The 14,814-nt window shown below is 36.4% G+C and overlaps 1 protein-coding gene across 2 annotated transcripts in view; it reads right to left on the reverse strand.

Annotated features, from left to right (window-relative positions):
• Positions 1 to 14,814, reverse strand: part of Wdr70 (WD repeat domain 70) — a 192,754-nt gene that overhangs the window by 21,408 nt on the left and 156,532 nt on the right. The gene's annotated exons all lie outside the window — the stretch shown is intronic.

Genomic DNA, 14,814 nt, shown 5'->3' on the forward strand with positions numbered 1-14,814 from the left:
TCTTACACACACAATATGTCCCCTCTGGATGGCAGATTGAAGCCAGATGGCTACTGTTTTTAGTTTAGCATGATACAAGTCTCATTAAGGTTTTCAGAAAGAACACGTTATGGTAGGCACTTAATTATATCTCTCTGGAAGAATTAAATAAAAATAAGACAATGGCAGAAGATAAACAGCAGACACAAATATTATTAACATCAGATGAAAAAATGTTTAAGATTCACTGAAAGCCATGATCTTCTGAATTCACTTCTCATGAGAAAAGTCAGTAATGTTCTGGGATTACAAAGAATCCGAAGTTCTGAGTTTTCACAGCCTATTTTTCAATAAAGGTGGGAAGGAGAGCATTGTCAGAATTAAAGCTAAAAGTGAAGCTAATATTAATAACGCTGGTAGGCAGAAACACCATGCACCAAGTTCTACAAAACTCATTCTGATAAAGCAAGGAGTAGAAGAATTAATTCAACATCTATTAATAATCTGTCATTTTCCAAGCTATAGATGAAAGGGGGGGTACATTTAGATATTGCCATTTTATAATTCTAATGGTAAAATAAGAATCATGAAACCTTTTTTTCCCCTAAATCTGCTTTGAGCTCATTTTTTCTGGTTTCTTACCTCAAACCACATTCTCTTAATTAATACAAAGTATCTGGAAACCTCTGCTAGAAATTCTGGCTCTTATCTAACTGACAATATGGCTACAAACCCTTTTCTGTGATTCTAGAAAAATTAAGTAGGAAGTGAGAAAGAAGCCCACAGTACTTCTAACCTACATGTATGAATACTCAAGAAGAGTGTTTTTATTGTTGTTGTTGTTATTTTAAGCTGTGCAAACCAAGAGTATTGTGATCTCCCTATTTGTACACGGAGAAAAATTTAAAGGCCAGGTTTTTGCAATTTTAGGCTTTCTCTAATTTCCTTCATCTATTGTGTCTGTTGCCCAAATTCTGCTAGCAAGTGCTAAAAGATGATAAAACATACAATAATGAATAACTATTAACACAAAATTTTAATAAGTAATATTTGACAGTTTGATACACCTCTCATTTTTTTTGATAGCTGCTATTTCATGACAAAGATCTTACTTTGTGACACATGGATATCAAAGTCATTCTTTCTCCTAATAAAACTATTATTAGTTGGTAAGACAGAATTAAGCATATCGGTAGTCCATGGTTTGCAATGCACAGTTGAGACTCTCAAGTGTTCTGCATCTGAGACTAATTTGAGAACCATGCCAAAACCACTGGAAATTTCTTGATGGTCACAGCCAGGTATATGGAAATATGAGGATAGTCATATGCATAACTTTCTAACATCATATTTGTGTAACCCTATTTAGAATAAGTTCATCTGAGCCAAGACTTGTCTCTTACATCTGTTCAAATGCCATTACTATTCAGACCACCCTGTTTAAAACTTGCCCCATAAATCCTCTTATTCTACATCTTCCCTTTCTTATATCTATAAGAAATTATAGCATTATAATTATAACATAATTTATAATCTCTTTATTAAGTATGTAATTTATGTTCCACTGCAAGAGATTTGGGTTAGTTCTCTTTGGCAATATATCTCAAGTGCCTAGATTTGTGTCTGGTACTCAGAAAATGTGTGTGCTGAAGTACAGGTGACATATGCCTAAAAGGATTACTTTGCTAGGCGTTAAAACCATTTTCAAGTTAAAACCATTCTTCTCCATGAGGACAAATTTTATTTTGTCCTATCATTACTATACCCATGTATCCTATCCTACAAATGCAATAGGATTAGTTATTTCCTTAGGTAGTACTGTGAGGAGGAGATGGACATGAACCAGAGAGCAAGAAAGACTGAAGGAGCTTTCAAATGCCTTCAGAAACTTTATAATTTACAAATGACCCCAGGACAATCTTAAGGACATAGTATTATTCTCTTCATTGGTTCTCTAGAGGTCTCGCTAAGCAGTCTAATATTACTGGTTCTCAAATATGATTTCAAGTAAGCAGGGTGCAGAATTGGAAAAGATCCACAATGTAGGCCTGATAAATTCCAAGACACCCAGCCAAAGAGGCAGTTTCCAGGGGCAGCAGGTTACTGTTACTCTCTCCCTCTATGCTACGGGTGTAAATGTTAGAGAGAAGCAACTGCTCAGGCCAACAGACCAATGTCTGATTGCTTTCCAGGGAGTCCAAGGACACTGTACTTCTATTCCTGTTCACATTCTTTATTCTTTAGAGCGCAAACATATCACACACATGACTGCTTAACAGCTCTTAGAAAGTAGTACATTTACCCAATTTTCAGGCTGAAGCAGGGAGCAGCAAATAAGACCCCTTGAACTAAACAGTCATTTCGGAGATCTGTTCACTGTGGCAATGAGTCACCAAAACAGCCAATTAGTCTAACTTAGGCAAAGGATACTTAAAGCTCAATTACCCTAAGACTGGTTATTAATCAAATAGTACAGGGATTCTAAAACACAGAATGAAGAAACAGAATTCAAAGTCAAAGGTGGGTGGGCCTTTTTGTTTATTAATATTTACTGTGTGTGTTTAGCTAACCTTTGTAAACTTTGCAGCTAATGCGGCTCTACACTTTGCCCTGTCAAAGAAATACATCTTATAGCAGAGAGCTGGCTATCTGCCAAACTAAACAATTCCCGAGACAGCAGCAGAGCTGGGGAGCAGCAGAGCTGCCATACTGCTAACTTGTCAAACATACGTACTTGGCTTTGCTTAACAACAATGTACACGTGCCTGCTGGGAGCCTAAGCAACCATAGGAAGACAGATGAGCTATAAGTAAAAAGGAAGAGCCACAATGATTCAATAAACCAACTAGCCAAATTCATTACAGAAGTGCATCTCTGGCAAAACACTCTAGATTTACTGACCTACAGATCTGCTGAGTAATGCAACAAGTAAAGGGTAAAGTGGCACATTTGAATCAAAAGATCAAGGAAGAACAGCAAGATGTGAGAGCAGCAAGATGAGAGTTCTCACCTTATAACAGAAAGCCAGTGTAGTGCAAAGAAACTAGAAATTAGTCTAAATCTACCAATTTAATCAGACTACGAAACTACACTATACTTAGATGAATTCTTACTTCATCTAGGGGATGCTGTCAGTGTACACTTGTGTTTTGGCAGAAAATTAGCCTTATTTTTTAAACCAAAGTCCCATTTTCATTTTAGCCTTAGAACTGGGAAGTGCAGAGTAACCACAAATTGCTCCAAAAGTACTTAGCTCTAACAGCAGCCACTAACAGATGATAACCAGAGTTATATATCATAAGCAAGATGACCAGAGGGAATTATAGGACCTTCATGTTCTCAACACAAAGATCTTTCTTCCCAGCAGGGACCAAAGGACTGGGGTAAGGAAGCAGGGGAAGAGGGACAGTGAAAAAAGTACTGAGTGTAAACAGCAGTGTCAAGATTCCAAAGCAAAACTTTTAGAATTACCCCTCAGCAAGAATGAGATAGCCACAAAAATTCCAAAAAATTTATTTCTGTCGGATTTTTTCTGTTTATTTTAAGTGAAATCATGGAAGCAAAAGAAAATTAGGACATACTAGGAGGGGAACTCTCGGGAATCTGTACATTATATCATTCAGTTTAATTGAATCCTCATAACAATACTACACAACTAAAAATCTCATTCCATTACACAAATGGAAACACTGAGACAGAGGAGGGTAACGTTCTCAGGGTAATATAACTTGTAAATAGGTAGGTATGTTTCTTGATTCCATTGCTCACTCCCTTATACTACTTAATCATGCAAAGTTCTATTTTCAAAGATGGGGAGGAAGAGAAGTAGAAGAGTTTTACTCATTTCCAAATCCACCTAACTCAGAAGTAGAAATCTTAGCAAGTTTATTTTAAAATAAAATGGAGGCTGAAAATGTGCCTCAGTAACAGAGCACTTGTCTAGCATTTGTAAGTCCCCAAACTAATTTCCAGCACTGCAGGTGGGAAGGAGCAGATGATATAACTAAACCGTAAGAAAAAGCCCATTAATCCCCAGGTCTGAAAGATCCCCAGGTTCTATAAAAGAAACCAATGCCTGTATAATATCTTAGATGTTTGTAATGTGTATAACCCAAACAGTACACTATTCCACTTCATACAAAAAGGAGCCCAATGTCCTTCATAATTTTATGCCTAACATGATTATGCAGATACACCATTTCCTGATCCTTCCCAGCTGCTGTCTCATGTTGTAAGCCAAACTCTGTTTTTTCATGTTTCTTTCTGTCCTATACAGTACAAGCTAACTAAACCAGAGATTCTTTATGAGAAAAAACATTTAGATTTTCCAAGTAAAGAGCCCGTGAAGGAGACTATTACACAATTTTGCAGTTATGTAGGAGGCGTCTTATAGATGTGGACACCTCGAAACCACACAAATCAATTGAACCACTGCGTGTGTGTGTGTGTGTGTGTGTGTGTGTATACATAAGGCTAAGAACACAAGGCAATATGCTTTAAGTATATGTATGAAAACAGAATAATGCAAATTGTTGAGATTGGTTTTAAAAAAGCAGAAAGGAAAGGAGGAAATATGAATCTATAGAGGTACTTCTTTGTAAAACATGTCAAACTGTAACCTCCTTGAACAACAAATTGGTATTAAGAAATGTTATAAAAGTTAATAGCTAAAAAATGTGAACTCAAAACAAGAAAAAAATAGGAAGGTACTGAAAAATAACTTTCTTCAGGCTTCCACAAGCCCAACACTTCACAGAGAAAGGAAAATTGTTTTCTATGTTAATTGAGCCAAAGAGTAGAAGAGTGAGGTGGGAACTATTTAAACTTTTCTAAGCCATGTGTCTTCTCCTTGTTTCACTCTCTTGAGCCTTCTTTTCTCAAACTTCTCTCTGAAGCTTTGCAACACATATTAACCATCACCATCAGGTTTGGTCTCATGCATGTAAGTTAGGAAACAAATCTGGTCAAGCCTCAGTTTCCAATAAATAAGGCTCCTCAACATGGGGACATCTCCTAAGTGAAAAATAAAGGTGGACACCTTCTCTGTATTTCCTAAGTGAACATAACCGTATCCTTCTTCCCCTCCACATTCCTCCAACTCTATCAGGGTCAGACTGTAAGCAATTGCCATTTTTGCTAGAAATCTTCTTCCTAATCTGACCCATATAATTCTTTCATTCATAAGCTAGATAGCAGCCTAAAGGAGACAAGAAAAAAAATACAAAGCACTTGTATTTTTTTTTGTAGAACTTAATATAGAAAACTCAAGCAAGAAAGTGGTGTTCTGCATCTACCACAAACAACTGATATATGGATTATGCTTTATAAAAACAGGCACCTAATTATCAAATTAATTCCACTGAGTCTATGGAAAAGTGCATATCTTAAGTCCCACAGTCTATAATAGGAAATTATGGTAACCACTAATGCCATAAAAATCTGGAACCTGGTAGTTGACCTTGACATTAAATGAATTACACCTGTCCTGATAACAAATTTTCTTGAAGAATTTCATCATAAAAAAGTTCTCAGGGAAAGGGTATCGGGGGGTATCAATATTTCTGAAATAATGTACCTCCTATCTGGTGAATATAATGTAACCCTTCTATTAATTACAATAAAATATATGAAAAAAAAAGTTCTCAGGGTCCTGGAGTTTGGCCCAGTGGTAGAGTGCTTGCCAAGCATGCATGAAGACCAGGGTTTGATTCCTCAGTACCACATACATAGAAAAAAACCTGGAAGTGATGCTGAGGCTCAAGTGGTAGAGCTCGAGCCTTGAGAAAATCCAAGGACAGTGCATTCAGGTCCTGAGCTCAAGCCCAGGACTGGCAAAAAAAAAAAAAATCCTCAGAAAAAGGCATCTCTTGGGTAGTAAAATTAAACACAATTTTCCTCATTTAATCCAAAACACTAAACGTTAGTTTGTTGCAATTCTGTTTATGAAGGCAAAGAAAATACAAATAATGACTGAATAAAGCCTGGTAACTACTCTTATTACTGATGATGTGGAAAAAAGAAACAAATAGGAAGGAGGCTAGAGCTAGGGTCCAGAGAATGAATGACAGATGGATGACTAGTTATTCTAAAGTGATTAGAGATTAGAAGCCTCAGACAAAGGATTCAACTAGAGTAGCGCACCTTCCCACTGGTGAGCACAAGATGGGTTACAGAGATGTGAAAGTTTGGGACCCCTCAAACCTCAGTGGAACCATGGGCACTGGAGTCTTAGGTAAATCACTTCCAAGAAACCGTGCCATTACCTGTGCATATCACATATACCCCTTGTCATGGGGACCAGGAAGTGGAAAGGATAGGGAAGGATGCTCTAAACCATCTCTCCCAACCTAATTAATACAGACTTAGGACATAAAAGATAATAATCAGAAATTTTTATTTATATGAACAAAGCACAAAGGTATAAAACTTATTAAATCTCTAACTTCTAGATAAGAAATACATCTAGGATTACATTTTAAAAATCAAGTATGCAATTTTTTCTCCCCCTCCACCCCACTCTAAGTATGTAATTTTTTAACACAGGAAAAGCTGAATTTTCTTGTATGGATAATCTACATAGGATATATAAAACGTTATTTACTTTAATATATATTTTTTTCTTAGTCATGAGGCTTGTTTTCAGTTCATGAAATCTGAGATATATGAAAAATACTTTATCTCACACTGCAAATTCCAAAATGGCATCATTATCAAATAGATAGGTATAGGAAAAGATACCTCCAAATACAATTCAAATCTGAATTTTTACTCCAAAGCACAGCTATTATCATAAAGTAGACATCACTCTCCCCCTTCCCTTTGCCCCAGTCCTGGGGACTAAACTCAGGGCCTGAGCACTGTCCTTGAGCTTTTCTCAAGGCTAGGGCTCTACCACTAAAGCTTTCCTATATATGTGGTACCAAGGAATCAAATCCAGGTCTTCGTGCACGCTAGGCAAGCACTTTCCCACTAGGCCAAACACCCGGCAGACCTCAATCTTTAATAGTCAAATAACCCTCAGATTCATCAGCTTAAATTAACAGTATTTTAGGCATTGGTAGCAAATTTGGGTTTCTACTATGGAACTCAAAATATAGTCATTTCAGCAATCAAGCTTTAAAGAAAAAAAAATAAAAATGTAATTCTTTTCATCGAACCTAAAAAAAAAGATAACTTTGCTATAAAATTTGAAGTTACTTTTAAGAACGACTAATAAAAAATAAAAACAAAAGAAAATTAACAAGCTACTAATATAAGTCCCAGTAGGAACACACTAGACTGTAAAATGTTATAAAAATGTTAACACTAACAAAGGTATTTTTAATTAATGCCTAGTTACTATGTGCCATGTATTGTGTTAAGCATGAGTGATATGATGCCCTTACCACACACACAGCACTTTTAGCTCCAGGAAACCCCTAATTCAATTTTCTCACTGGAGAATTCAGGATGTCTAAGATGATGATATAAAAGACAACGGAAGTATTCAGAATATACTAAATTTGGTTCACTTAGGGCTGGAAGCCTGACTCAGAGATAGAGTTCCTGACTAACATGCCAAAAAAAAAAAGTTCCCTTAGACAAAAGACTGAACAGCAGCTTCATAATCTTCAAGGAAAGAGAAAATGTTAAGCAGCTGTTCCCCAAGTCCACAAGGGCTAGAGTAAAGGTTGTAGGCCTTTATGAAAATGTGAGGTGAAGTAGAGAAAAAATGAATGAACTCCTTAGGGAGATGGTAAAAATCTCCTGTTAAATAAGTTGAATGCGTATATAGGAAAGTTAAATCATAGTTCCCAGGTAAGCAAAGGTTGAGTCTGGAAAATAATACTGAAACAATGAACAGAGTATGCTGAAAGCAGCTGGTAGTTAACTAAGCAAAAGTAGGTAATTCTAACTTCAACTAGTTATCTCAAGGGAATATAACACCAGAGCAAAAAATGTAACTCATAGTAGGATCAATGATACTATTGCATTTCCTACTATGTGAATGTCTCTCCCAGGGTATAGCTAATATAAAATAGCATCTATCTCCTAGGCACATGTGCTGGAAATTGTTTCATGTTTTTCATTATCACTGTATCTTTTTAATCTAAAAAATGTTGAGCTTCTGGTCAACTGTAATACCATAGAGGAAATGCACCCCACTCATTCCTTCCCTCTATATGTAATTATAAAATCTGGTCAGGAAGCATGGTGTAGTTAGTTAAGGGCTCTGAAAAGGAAAAGCATTTGTAACCTGTAATCCCAACTAGATGGGATACATAGAGCAAGAGGACTGCAATTCAAGGATAGATTGAGCAAAAAGATATCATCTCAACAAAAAATCTGGGTGTCATCTCAACTATATAAAAAGCAGAATGGCCTGAATAAAAAATAGAACAACTAAAATAATAGAAACAAAACAACTAAGAGCAAAAATGGCCAAAAGCATGCATGGCTCAATGGTACAGCACCTTACCTAGCAAGTGCAAAGCCCTAGTTCAAATGTAGTACAGCAAGAGCTACTGACTGACCACTGTGCTTCTTGACAGTAAAACATTATACTAGCAGTTAATGCTCATACAGTATGAGAGAAAGAAACCCTTGAATGCTGAATTGGCAGCTTTACAATTACCAGGAAATAATTGATGTTCTTACACCTTGACTTTCTGCTCTTTTTTTTGTGTCAGTCATGGGCTTCATTTCTGAGACTGTGTGCTGTCCTTGACCTCTTTTGCTCAAGAATAGCACTTTACCACTTTGAGCCACAGTCCCACTACTGGTTTTCTGATGATAATTGGAGCAGAGAGTCTCATGGGCTTTCCTGCCCAGTCTAGCTTTGAACTGATCCTCAGATCTCAGCCTCCTAAGTGGCTAGGATTACAGGTGTGAACCACCAGTGCCCAGCTGCCTTTCTATTCTTAATGAGCAAATGTTGAGTACACTGATCAATTGGCAATGGGAAAATGGCAATAGGCACATTTTACTAAATACAGTTAATGAGGCTCCTTTGAGGATTTGTATTGTCTTGTGCCCCAAATGTTCAAATAGAAATGCGCTTATGGGCCGGGAGTTTGGCCTAGGGGTAGAGTGCTTGCTTAGCAAGCACTAGGTTCAATTTCTCAGTACCACATACACAAAAAATAAAATAATTTTTAAAAAGTGAACAATAGTAAAATTTTATTAAGCTGCTATTTCTTTATTCAAAATAATACATACTTTAAATCAACTGCAATTCACTAGACAACCAGTTGTTTGATTGCTCTGTGATAAAAATCTGACAATGGAAAGCTAGCTACTTCAAAGTCTTTTTTTCAATCTCCTGTGCTTTGCAATTAATTTCACTATATTTTTGAAGGCAGATAAATGAATATAGTCCTCTAAGTTATTTTTAGTTGACATTAATATTACTGACAGCTCAAGTTCTCTCTTTGTGCTACTCTCTATATGATCCTGATTGCATAAGGACATTATTTGACTCTTTCTAGAAAACTTACAAAGAGGCAGTTCTGGCAGAACTGGGCATTTAAACCAGTTCAGACAGATAACCAGTCTATTCTTAGTACAAATGAAGAAGAAAAAAGAAGTTCCTTTGCTCCTTCAGAGGAAAGCTTTCAAATGCACAGCTTCAATAATTTGTTTGAACTGGGATTTTCAGATATCTTATATATCTGTATTCAAATGTAAAAACAAGGATATATTCCAGGGACAATTCTGGGGATGTCTGGAATATCATTAATTTGAATTACCTTTCTGCTCTCCTCCATATGTACAAATAATAGAGACTGAATAGTCTGAATGGTCTACTTAAAAATTAAGATAAATAGCTAGCTTCCTAGGGCCAGGAGTTTGGCCTAGTGGTTAAAGTGCTTGCCTAGCATGCATGAAAACCCAGGTTCAACTCCTTGGTACCACATACATAGAAAAAAAGCCGGAAATGGTGCTGAGGCTCAAGTGGTAGAGCTCTAGCCTTGAGAAAGTCCAAGGACAGTGCTCAGGCCCTGAGCCCAAGCCCAGGACTGGCAAAAAAAAAAAAAAAAAGAAAAAAATAGCTAGCTTCCTGAAGGTCTCCCATCTATTATTTATTCTTCAATCTCTTTAGAGTTAAAAATATCAATATTCTTACCTAATGAGAACAGAGAAACTTTCTATGTGAAGTAAAAGTGTCAACAACACTTCGTATGTATGTATTTACATGTGAAATATGTATTTATATGTAACACCATCCTATTAAGGTATATGTCACTTTATATGTTAAAACACATATAGCAGTTTTCTTGAACCTCAGAACGTACTGTTCTAAATTTAATATTTGATTTTTTTTTTTTTTTGCCAGTCCTGGGCTTGAGCTCAGGGCCTGAGCAATGTCCTTGGACTTTCTCAAGGCTAGAGCTCTACCACTTGAGCCTCAGCACCACTTCTAGCTTTTTTCTATGTACATGGTACCAAGGAATCAAACCTGGGTCTTCAGGCATGCTAGGCAAGCACTTTAACCACTAGGCAAAACTCCCGGCCCTAAATTTAATATTTGAAAAATCTGTAAGTAATAGAATTAGACACACTACTTTCTTCACGACCTTTCTATCTTTGTCAACTTTCTTAGATTTAGTATGTAATATACCTTTTTGCTTTATTTGATTTTTTTTAAGACAGGTCTTGCTATATAGTCCATGATAGCCTTGAATTTATAATCAGTCTCCTGCTGCTAAGAATATAAGTATGACTCACCATTCCTGGCTTATACATTTTTGTTGTTTCTGCCAGTCCTGTGGCTTGCACTCCAGGCCTGTGTACTGTCCTTGGACACTTTTTGCTCGAAGCTAGTGCTCTGCCACTTGAGCTACAGCACCACTTCCAGCTTTTTCTGTGTATGTGGTGGTACCAAGGAGTCGAACCCAGGGTTTCGTGTATGCTAGACAAGCATTCTACCACTAGGCCACATTCTCAGCCCTGCTTATACATTTTTAATAAAAAATATAAAAAGTTATTCTAGGGGCCGGGAGTTTGGCCTAGTGGTTAAAGTGCTTGCCTAGCATGCATGAAGACCCGGGTTCGATTCCTTGGTACCACATATATAGAAAGAAGCCAGAAGTGGTGCTGAGGCTCAAGTGGTAGAGTTCTAGCCTTGAGAAAGTCCAAGGACAGTGCTCAGGCCCTGAGCTCAAGCCCAAGACTGGCAAAAAAAAAAAAAAAGTTATTCTAATTGATGCTTACCTATGAAGAATCAAATGCTACAAGGTGAGAAAAATAATGTAACTCAAATTTTCTTCAGAAATGTACATAAATAAAGAAGGAAATAGCTGGTATTTTGTAGAAAATATTTTCTATATATATATATATATATATATATATATATATATATATATATATATATGGGGGGGCAGGGCTTGAAAACAGGGCCTGAGCAGTGTCCTTGGGCTTTCTCAAAGCTAGAGCTCTACCACTTGAGCCTCAGCATCACTTCCTGCTTTTTCTATGTATGTGGTACTGAGGAATTGAATCCCGGTCTTTGTGCATGCTAGGCAAGCACTCGCCCATTAGATCAAAGTCTGACCCCTCAAACAAATGTATTTTTAAAAATACAATATAGATGTTACTTTTCCTTATTTCTACTAGAAAAACAGGCCCTATATAAAATCTCTTTCCTTCTTTTTGATTAAGTATATGGACTTTAACTTAACGTAATTTCACCAATAATTATGTACATTTCAACAATACATGTAAAAATAAAGGACCATGAGAAAACTTGTAGTAATTGAATATATAAATCTAATTACAGAAAATTTTCAAGTTCTCCCTATCTTGTGGGAAAAGGCCAGAGTTACGTGCTAATAACAAAGGGAAAAGTCCTTATTTTCATTTCACTTGATGAAGATAAAAGTAACTGATAAAATTCCAGGAAAGTAGATCCAAAATACACACTTTATTAACCATAATGCTAGTTCTACAAAAAAAAAAAAACCAACAAAAAAAACACCATAACAAGATTTCAGGTGAAGCATCTAATACATACAAACTGAGCTATCTTTTATGAAGAACATGAAAGACAGGCATGAGTGGTTCATACCTATAATCTTAGCTACTCAGGAGGCTAGCATTCATGCAGACCCAGGTTCGATTCCTTGGTACCATATACATAGAAAAAAAGCCGGAAGTGGTACTAAGGTCCAAGTGATAGAGCCCTAGCCTTTAGAAAGTACAAAGATGGTGTTCAGGCCCTGAGCTCAAACAAACAAAAAAGTTCAGGGACAGCACCCAAGTCCTAAGTTCAAGCCTCAAAACTGACCAAAAAAGAAAGAGGGACAGGGAAAGAGGAAGAAAGAGAGAAAAAAAGAGAGAGAGGAAGAGAGGGAGAAAAATAAATTTTTATGAAGAACATGAAAAAATTTACTTCTTACAGGAAAGGATATTCTGGAAAACAGGTAATGATAAAAAGAAGCAAAACAACATAAACTTGTTCTTTGCTATCTATTCTTAGTAGCTAAAAATCTTCATATACAATAGGGAAGGGAAGGGGGGAACTAGATGACTGAAAGGGATAGGGGAGGGAAAAGGGAACAAAAACATGACATGGGGTATCATGGTTTGAGAAGTAATGCACCCATTAACTGATAAATGCAACTGTAACCCCTCTATACATTATCCTGACAATAAAATACAATAAAAAAGAAGAAAAAATGTTCATATAATCAGATCTTCTCTAGACAATAACATATGTGTCTTTTCCAAAAACACCTTCATACTCGTATTGTTCTAGGGCTAGAATTATTCAATCAAGTATGAAATGTCCATGGCAGTGTAGCTGAAAATAGCCACGAAAAATTCCCTCCCTTCCCTCCAGATGCCACATGCTAGGGCATTTGGGTTAGATGCAATACTTGTGTTTTCTAAACAAAAGGTTAGTTCTTTTTTTCTTCTCATCCCCTTTTTGTTCAGTATTTATAGAAACAAAAGTCACAGGCAGGTACCAATGGCTAACATCTGAAATACAGGCTACTCAGGGGTCTGAGATCTGCAGATCGCAGTTCCAAGCCAGTTGGGGCAGTAAAGACCCTGGCGAGATTCTTATGTACAATTAACCACCAACAGGCTAGAAGTAAAGTTGTGGTTCAAGTGGTAGAGTGGTAGCCTTGAGTAAAAACGTTCAACAACAGAGCCCAAGCCCTAGATTCAAATGCCAGGACTAGAAAGAACACACACACACACACAGAAGACCCTCAATAAAGTACATAAGCAAACATATTGAAGCCAGGCTCAGCTCCAAAATCTGTGAACTCTTTCCCTTTAGGCTGTTTTCCTCTTTACCCAAGGAATGCCTGTTGTCTCTTTCAAAAGAGACCTTATTAAAGGTAAACAGGCTGAAGAAGCCATTATCTTAATGCCTGGTCAAACAATTTTATTAACCATGCTAAGCTTAAAACAATGCTAATAAAAAAACAATGCTAATACATATCTTAGTTTCTATTTTTTTCATGTTAGTCATTTTACAAATTATAATTTAATAAAATGATAGTAAGCTAGTAACAATCTATGTTATTTTCCGAAATGAATGACTTTGGAAAGGTTTAAAATTTTTTATGATTTCTTCTACACATTCTTTGATAAAATGATATCATTTCCAATTTCATTTATGATTTCTGTCTATGCTTTTATGGCAGAAAAAAAAATGTAATGTAGCCGGCATGGTGGCTTACGCTTGTAATCCTAGCTTCTCAGGAGACTGAGATCTAAGGATCAAGGTTCAAAGCCAACCCTGGCACAAAAGGACCTGAAGACTCTTATCTTCAAATAAACTGTAGAAGGGAAATGGGGCTTGGCTCAAGAGTAGGGTGGTAGTCTTGAAGTGAAGAGCTCAGGGAAAACACCCAAGCCCAGGAGCAGCACCCAAGCCACATGATCCACCAAAAAAAAAAAAAAAAAAAAGTAATGGAGGTCTTTTTGCCTTTTATATAATACCTAAAAATTGGTAAGGTCCTATCTACACAAAAAACAAAAGTGAATTTGTAAACTCAAAATTCATCCTAGCTACTCAGGAGGCTGAGATCTAAGGATCAAGGTTCAAAGCCAGCCAGGGCACAAAAGGACCTGAGACTCTTATCTCCAGTTAACGGCTAGAAAACAGGAAAGGAGACTTGATTCAAGGGTAGGATAGTAGCCTTGAGTTGAAGAGCGCAAGGACAGTGCCCAGGCCGGGTTCAAGCCCCATGACCCACCAAGAAAAAAAAAAAAAAAAGCCCAATGTACTACCTAAATCATGAAAAATTAGATAATAATGTATGTTTGTTTAACTTGAGAAGATACAATTAGACTACAAAGAAAGCATCTAAAAAATAATTGTAGCAGAATTACAAAATGTATACAAGCATCACTGCAGACAGTGAAAATAGCAAAAGTTAAAAACACATTTACCATCCCCTAGTGAGGAGTTGAAACTTTCTGGGTTTATTCTGTTTACAATAGGGTGCAGAAATAACACCACCAATCATACTTCATTAAGGTAAATAGGCACATCAGGGAAGACATAATCATGGTCTGTGACCAGTTAAACAAGTACACTACTGTTATAATGCTAATATTAGAATGCTGCCTTTGCTGCAAACCAAAACTTAAAAGTATCTTACTATAGTGACTGGGGTATTACCAAAAAAAAAAAAAAAAAAAAAAAAAAAAAAAAAAAAAAGATAATTCATGCTCATTAACAATCAATACAAAATAAAGTAAGTGTGTTTTGATAAAAATGTTTGCCCTTCATCTGTGCCAAGAAATGTGTTTATTTTTCTTAAATTCCAAGAAGATCTAAAACTTGAGTCAATAGGTCAAAAGGGCAGTTTAAAGCCCCTTTAACATAACATTCTA

This window comes from Megascapheus bottae, chromosome 4, assembly GCF_031878675.1.
Source record: "Megascapheus bottae isolate mThoBot1 chromosome 4, mThoBot2.hap1, whole genome shotgun sequence".
NCBI classification, from domain to species: domain Eukaryota; kingdom Metazoa; phylum Chordata; class Mammalia; order Rodentia; family Geomyidae; genus Megascapheus; species Megascapheus bottae.